We start from the raw sequence: 8,374 nt of genomic DNA, 5'->3' as shown, positions 1-8,374 counted from the left end.
GGCCCGGCCCAGCGCCAGCAACAGCTCCAGCCCATCCAGCCCCACGGGTCCCTCCCAGCCCCGGCGGCACTTCCGGGCCCGGGGCAGCCCTGCCAGCCCTCCCAGCGGCCACTCCTGGGTCAGCGCTGCTGGCCCCAGCGGTCACTTCTGGGCCTGAAACAACCCTGCCAGCCCCGGCGATCAGTTCTGGGCCCCGGTCAGCCCTGCCGGCCCCAGCGGCTCCTTCCAGGCCCAGATCAGCTCTGCCAGCCCCAACAGTCATGCCTGGCTCAGCTCTGCCGGCCGCATTGGGCACTCCCAGGTCCCTCCTGGCCCCAGGGTCCCTTCTGGACCCCTGCCTCTACTGCCAGCGCCTGCGGTTCCTCCTGGCCCCAAGGCACCGCTGCAGGCGCCTGCGGTCCCTGCTGACCCTGTGGCACCGCTGCCGGCCCCTGCGGCCTTGGGCCAACCCGTGTCACTGTGCCCAGCCTGGTAGGGCATCCTCAGGACAGCGCAGCTGGCCCCTGTGGTCGCTGCTAGCCCAATGCCAGCGATACCAGCCCCCACGGCCACTCCTCACCCTCCGACCACGCCGACGGCCCGCCAGCTTCCTCCCAGGACAGTGCTGCCGGCCCCTGCGGCCTTGGGCCAACCCGTGTCACTGTGCCCAGCCTGGTAGGGCATCCTCAGGACAGCGCAGCTGGCCCCTGTGGTCAGTGCTACCCCAGTGCCAGGGGTACCAGCCCCCACGGCCACTCCTCACCCTCCGACCACGCCGACGGCCCGCCAGCTTCCTCCCAGGACAGTGCTGCTGCCCCCGGTTGGTTCCTAGCCCCATGTCAGTACGGCCAGCCCAGAGGGTCCCTGCTGGGCCAGTCCAGCCGCCCCTGGCGGTCGCTGCTGCACCTCAGGTAGCCCCAGTGGTTACTGGAAGCCCCAGAGCTGCAGGGCCCACTCACGCCTTCACTCCTGGGCCCGGGACGGCTAAGGCAGCAGAAGCCGCCGCTCATGGTCCTGGAGCAGCCCTGCCAGCCCCTGCCGCCCCTCGTAGGCCCCAACAAGCCCTGTAAACCCCAGCCGTTGCTCCCCATTCCTGATCGCCCTTCGCTCCTGGGGCACCCAGGCGCACCCTGCTGGCCTATTCTGGGGCCCCTGTGCCAGCCGCTGCAGTCCCTGTTGGATCTGGTGCCAGCCCCGTCAGCCCTGGCTCTCACTCCTGGCCCTGGGCCATCCCTGCTGGCCCCTGAACCTGATCCTGTGCCCCTGGGGTGGCCCCTCAGGCCCCATCTTTGAGCCCTGGAGTGTGATGCCTGCGGACCTCTCCCCGGATGCGTTTTCCAGGCCACCCCAGTGTGAGCTGCACCTTGGCAGGGCCCCGAGGGCCAAGGCTGCCTTACCTTTCAGGCCAGAGATGCTTTGCCGGACTAGCTCGAGGCCTTCTCCAGACAGGGCTGGGCTGTTTGTTGTTGGAAATTGAGGCTCAGCCTGAGGTGGGAGCCCTTGCAGTGCAGTGATCAGGCAGAGGCCCTCCACGCCAGAAAGAGAGATGAACCCGGCATCTTCCTGCCACCCCACCATGTCCCCTCCCACTGGTGTCACAGTGCCCCCACCCACGTGTGCTGCCTGTGGTGTGCATGCCCTGAGAGGGGAACACAGCCCCTGAGGGCCAGGAGCTTGCTGGGTGCCCCTCAGCGTCTTTCTGTGCCTCTAAATTGCCAGTACTGTCCTTGCATCTCTGAGTCCCCATGCACGATTGTCCCAGCTGTGCCACCTTTGTGGAGCGTGTGAGCATGGTGTGTGCACGCTGTGCATGCATGCGTGCGTGCAGGAGTGGGTGTGAGAGTGATGGTGTGCTAGGCGTGAAAGATCTGTAGGGGTGGTTGCTGCAGGCCTTGCTCTTCATGGGCCCCACCCCTTTGGCCAAGATGCAATTCCTGCCCTCAGGCAGAATCGCCCAGTGGCGAGTGGTGAAGGTGTGGGTTTCAGTCCAGCCCCTCCCCCTGGCAATCAAGTGGTTCTGGTGTCCACCTCCAGGGCCCCCAAGCTACAGGAGGAACACAGGCCCATCTGGTGGGTCAGGAGCTGCAGGGGGCCCGGAGGCTCCCATATTACTCTCAGGACTCTGCCTCCACCACCCCCGTGGGCACACACTGAAGGGTTGCCCACAGGGTCTGCAGGCGAGGGGGAGCCTGCAGGATGGGCAGCCCCTTCTCCTGGCTTCCCCACAGTCCCCTGCAGCATCCTGTCTGTCTGTTGACCCACATGCAGTCAGGCAGACCTCACACTACAAGGCTGTCCCTGGGCCCATCCCCGCTCCTTCCACGGCCCCCATCTGTGGTCAGAGGTTGCCACCCCCTCAGGCCCTGGTCTGGAGGGAGCCCCACTCGAGTCTTCTGGAGTCCAAGGCATGCCACTGGCCCAAAAGAGAGGGGGTGTTTTGTGGGGGTGCTCTGACTTTCTCCAGACCTCAGGGAAACTGGGCGGGCTGTAGCCAGCGGCCTTCCAGAGAGCAGCTTTGGCCACCTGAACCCCTGCACTGTGACAGGAGGCCCTGGCCATGCAGGCCTGGTCTCACCTAGCTGGGCTGCCACAGGTGTCAGGAAGTGGGCGCCCCTGGCTTCTTCCAGGCCAGGTAGCTGCTGACCTCCAGCCCCAGCACTTGCTCATGAGGACCCCACTCCCTCAGCCCCTCCCGGGTCCTCACCAGGCTCTGGTGCAGCATCTGCTCTGGGCCCTGGGCCCCCTCCCCTCGCTCCCTGCCCACCCAGGCCCCTTCCTCTGGTGCTCACATGGGGCCTCCATCCCAGAAGCGCAGGGCTTATTTTTCTGATTAAAGAAAATAAAAAGTGCTGTGGCACTATTTTTTATAACAAAAAAATTAGAGTTATAAACAAATAAGTACAATTTGCAAACCATTTGATTACATCCCTGTACTTTACCAGGATTCCCTAAGGAGGCACTTACACCATTTTTACATCATTAAATATTTAAATAAAAACTCATTGAAGTGAATCGTGGGACAGAAAGGCATTTATGAAGCACATGTTTGGGCACGATGCAGCAGCAGGCTTTAGACGTAGGGAGCACACAGAATATTTGCTCCCTGCAGACCAGGCATAGCATAACGCAGCCAAGGGGCTTTGAAGGGAGGGAATACAGGTTTCAAGGAAGAAAGCCAGTAGAGAAATCCCCAGTTTTACTTAGAGTCCCTTATCCAGCATTTTATTATAATTTTCACTGGTAAACATTGACTGAGCACAACACTATGTGAAGAGAGCGGGAATGTTGTATTAAATAGCCTGACCCACAGGAGTTTGCAACATGGTTAGAAACCATGAAAATACTAGATGTAAGTGGATCACAGCAATATCAAGGCGTACATGCAGAATGACAGAGGAGTGGTCCCAACCGTAAGTTTTGTATGAGAGCCAAGAGAAGAGAAAATCCTCAAGTGACTGAGCATCATTGAGGATCCAGCAGGAAGCAGATGGCATACTCGAGAGAGTTTAACTAAGGAAATACTTACTGAAGAATGGGCAGAGTTGAGCGAATCAATCACAGTGGTGAACTTAGGGACTAGCAATTGTGGAAGCCGTAACCACCCCTAGACCTGAAAGGGCAAGGCAGGAAATGATGTTATTGGAGCCAATGAGAATTGGTTCCATGGAAGATGGGGTGCTAGACAGTAGCTGAGGCTATGGAGGCAAGGCAAGAAGCTCAGTTTGGGAGCTGGGAAATAAGTACCCAATGTCTGATCACCTGCTGATACCTCCAATAGGCCAAATCCAACCAGCCACTAGAGAGCAAGGAAGCCCAGGAGATACTATTCTGGTGCAGACACAAGGTTAGAGAAGACTACAGAGTGGACCTAGCGGGACAAATGGAGGCTAGCCCAGCACACAGGCCGGAGGGCTTGCTATCCAGCAAGGCCTTAAGAGAAAGGGAAGATATATTGGCATAGAAAAGGAAGGGGAAGATCAGCTTAAGCAGAAGTAGACATGGGAAATAATTTTTTTCCAGTAAGGAGGCAATTTTCTTAAGAACATTCAGGAAACTTAGAGGAATTGACATAGGTCAGAGTTTCTTTATCCCAGCACAAGTGACATTTGGGGTAGGATAATTATTTGTTTGGGGGACTGTCCTCTCCTTTGTATGATGTTTAGCAGCAGCCCTGGCCCCTACCCTCTACATGCTAACAACAGCCCACTCCCAGTTGTGATAACCAAAAATGTCATCACACATTGCCAAATATATCCTAGAGATGCAAAACTACCCCCAAGCTGAGAACCACTGGGAGAGGAAACGGAGGAGATCATGATCAGAAAACCATTGAAACACAGGGTGAATGTAAGACGCTAAGGGCTTAGATCAACCTGGAGCAGTGAGACTGGCAAGAAATGGACAAAGGCACAGGGCCTGTAGGTGAGAAGCTTATGGGCTGTGTGAGGAAAGGCAGAGGGGAGTGGCTAAGGGTGATTCTTAGGTTTGTAGTGGGATAAGAGGGAGGAGGATGTCTCCATTGACAGCACTATGAATGTTTGAGGCTGGCCTTGGGGAAGATGATGTGCCCTTTGTGAACTTGTTTGAATGAGGTCCAGGACATTTGGACAAGGGATTGAGTTGAGCAGGGAGGTTGAGAATGTAGGTGTAGATTGGAGTCATCCGGGCAGAGAACTAGCTGGCAAACTTGTATCCATAGGAGGACAGGAGTTCTCATGAAGGGAAGATAGAAAACCAAGTACTAAAGTGTTGTTGTTGTTGTTTTTGGTGATGATGAGGAGCAAGGCAGTGTTGTGGATATTTAGAAGATGAATAATGTGGGATAGAAATAGGCTCTGGAGGCAGGAAAACCAGGCAGTTTTCTGAAGTGTAAGAGTGGGCTGAAGTCCAGCTCCTAACCTACTAGTCAGGCCATATGCCCAAGGGGCTATGTCTGCCCCTTCTAATGTATGCAAATGTGCCATTGAGGCTAGGGCAGTCCTAAGGAGAATCAGGGCAGCCACAGAAGACACAGGTGTCAAGAAGGGAGGAACCTTGTCCACACAGCTCACTCCACCTCCCAGTGGTAAAAATTCTCCTTTTTCCCCCCCAATCACTCAAGTCCTTAAAGAAGTAGACTGGTTAGGTAGACATTTTCATTTATGTGGAATTTTGTGGTTTGTTTCTCATAACTGAGGGGTTATAGGAGATGTTGCTCTCCTAGGTTCTGGAAAAAGACTACACACAGAGATAGCAGGAAGAGGAGGGGATCCAGAACCACAATGAGTAGCTGTGCCTGTCATCTCAATGGTTCCAACTCTGAAGAGAGATGACGGACCTTCTCATCATTTTCTCTCACAGAGGTATATTGTGGTAGGCAGGATTCTAAGATAGCCTCCAACATTTCCACCCCCTGGCATATGTGCCCTGCATAATCCCATCATCCCTGTAAGTGTGGGTGAGACTGGTGAATATGAGGAGATATTATTCCCGTGATTAATATTATGTGGCGAAAGAGAACTTTCAGATGTAATTAAGGTCCCTGATCAGTTGACTGTGAGTTAGTCAAAAGGGAGATTATCCTGGGTGGATCTGATCTAATCAGGTGAGCATTAAAAAACGGACAAAAGAAATAACAACAGATGCCTCTGCTGGCCTGGAAGAAAGCAAACATCAGTGTTGTAAACTGCCATTCCAGGACCATGGCATTATGACCTGAGAGTGGCTTCTAGGAGCTGAGAGCAATCCCTGGCCAAAAGCCAGCAAGGAAACAGGGACTTCAGTCCTACATCCCCAAGGAACTGAATTTTGTCAACAACCAATGAATATGGAAGAGGACCCTAAGGCTCATGTGAGAGCACAGCCCTAGCCAACACCTGGATTTTAGCTGGGCAAGACCCTTAGTGGAGGACCAAGCTAATCTACCCAGACTCCTGCCCTGTGGAAACAGATCATAAATCTGTGTTGTTTTAAGCTGCTAAGTATGTGATAATTTGCAATGCAGCAAAAGAAAACAAATGTATATGTGAAAGGAGTTTATGTACACAGGGTAGAGTAGCTCCACGGGGAGTCTAACAACCACACCCCACAGCTAAATCCCAGAATTGTGCTGAACCTGAGCCAAGGTCCCGAGTATGGTGTACCCATCATGACTGCTCAGCCCCAGTCTCACCATGATCCAAGCAGCAGGTGGGACAGGATCACTCTCATTTCCTCCTATGAAATGGCACACTTAAGATCTGAAGAAAGTGAGCCAAAATATAAGCCACACAGGATAGGGAGAACTGACTTTCTGAGCTCATAGCTAGTATGAGACAGTTGATATTTGTTATAAGGTTGAGATGGTAGAGAAGGCAGTCTGGCACTCTCTGGTGCCAGACCTGTGGTTACTTGGCCACATAGAACTTTAGTCCCTAAGATACCGAACATGCAAAGCCGAAGGACACTGAAGTATCATTTTTCAGAAGGGCCTCTTAGAAGAAGGAAGGAAGGGGAAGCAAGGTGGAAGGAGAGGAAAAAAAAAAAGGAGAATTTAATTCAGTAAACAAATATTTATGGTGCCCATTATGTGCACAGTTCTGTTCTAGGCTCCCGAAATACAACAGTAATTTAAAAAAACAGAATCCCATGCAAAAAATATATAGAGAAATCAATCCCAGTGGAAAAATATAGAGAAATCAATAAAACAAAAATTTAAAAATACATAGTATGTACTGATTGTAAAGCAAGGAATAAGTTAGAAGGGATATTGGTGTTCAACTTAAAAGAGTCAGATAAGACTCCCTTAGAAGGTCACATTTGGATACAAAACCGAAGGTGCTAAGGAGTGAACCATGTGGATACCTGAGGAAATCATGTTCCAGGCAGATGAAATGCAAGTGCACAAGTCTTGAGGCAGGAGAGGATCTGGCCTTTCTGAGGGATAATAAGATGGCCAGCATGGCTGGAGGGAAGTGAGGAAGGAGAAAAGAGAAAATGATGGGTTCAGAGAGTTTAAGGGCCTGTGGGTTACTTTGACTTTTACTTGCACAAGGTGGGAGCCACTGAGGGTTCTAAACAGAGGAATGACATGATCAGTCTTAGGTTTTCAGTAATTTGATCAGGCAGCTGTGATGAGAACAGACCACCGGAAGGGAAGGGCAGAAACAGGGAGATGAGTTAGGAAGTCATTGTAGTGGTCCGGGTAAGAGATGAGGTTTGCTTGGACCAAGGTGATGGAAGTGGAGAGAAGTGCTCCAATTCTGAATGACTTGGAGATATAGCCAATAGCATTTGCTCTGATTGGATTTAAGGTGTGAGAGAAAAAGCAGTCAAGGATAATGCCAAGGTTTTTAACCTGAGCAACTGGAATTTACAGTTACTATTTTCTGCTATGAGGAAGCCTGGAGGAACCGGTTTGGAGAGAGAATCTTGGAGTGCAGTTGAGGTGTATTAAGTCTGAGAAGCCTATTAGACATCCAGTGGTGCAGAGTAAACACTTGGATATTCTAATGTGGTATTTAGGGAAGGATTAGGGCTGAAGACATAAATGTAATATCTAAAACATGAAACTGGATGAGATCAAAAAGAGAGTGCATGTAGATAGAGAAGTCCAAGTGTAAATCCTCGGGCACTCCAAGATTAAAGTGTCAGGGAGAGGAGGAAGAACAAGCAAAAGAGACTAAGAAAGAAGCCAATGAGGAAGGAGAAAAACCAAGAGTGTGATGTCCTGGAATCCAAGGAAAAAAAGTGTTTCAAGCATGTGAAAGTGATCAGCAGGGTCAAATGCTGCTGATAGGTTGAGCCGAGGCTGACAGATGATGTTGGATTTAACAGCATGTCATTGGAGACCTTGACGCAAGTCATTTCAGTGGAGTGATGGGTTGAAAGCCTGGTTCAAGTAGATTCAAAAGAAATTTAGAAGAGAAAAATTAGAGATGGCAGGTATGGGCAACTCTTTTAAAGAACTTGGCAATAAAGGGAAGCAGAGAAATGGGTGAAAGCTGAAGAGGAAAATGATGGGAGAAATTAGAGCATGTTTGTATGTTGATGGGAATTATCTAGTAGAAAACGGAAATGATGAGAAAGGATGTAGTCAATATTCATTTGTACAAGAAAATAGCAGAAAACAACATAGCCTACTTGATAAAAGAATTTATGTAACAAAGGATTTTATTGTAATATTTAAGACAGATTTTTTTACTGAAACATAATAAACACCTATGAACCCACCAACCACCCCAAGAGCTAGACCACTACCAGTAACATCTATGTGCTCCTCCCTCTCTAATCTTACCTCTGTTTTAGAAGAAAGCAACTTTCCTGAATTGTGTTATCATTTCCCTGTAAAATTATATTCTCTTGACTGTATCGTGTTATATTTATTGACCAGCAGATCAAGGATAATCTAACCTATGCCTCTCAACCTGGCCTCCTA

General features: G+C 50.9%; 1 pseudogene; it reads left to right on the top strand.

Moving 5' to 3' along the window:
* The window catches only part of LOC105533224, an 85,290-nt pseudogene extending 84,004 nt beyond the window's left edge, over window positions 1–1,286 (top strand).
* The last annotated feature ends 7,088 nt before the right edge of the window (window positions 1,287–8,374 follow it).

Source organism: Mandrillus leucophaeus, unplaced genomic scaffold (genome assembly GCF_000951045.1).
Source record: "Mandrillus leucophaeus isolate KB7577 unplaced genomic scaffold, Mleu.le_1.0 Scaffold123, whole genome shotgun sequence".
Classification (NCBI taxonomy): domain Eukaryota; kingdom Metazoa; phylum Chordata; class Mammalia; order Primates; family Cercopithecidae; genus Mandrillus; species Mandrillus leucophaeus.
This window is presented reverse-complemented; position numbering and strand designations above follow the sequence as displayed.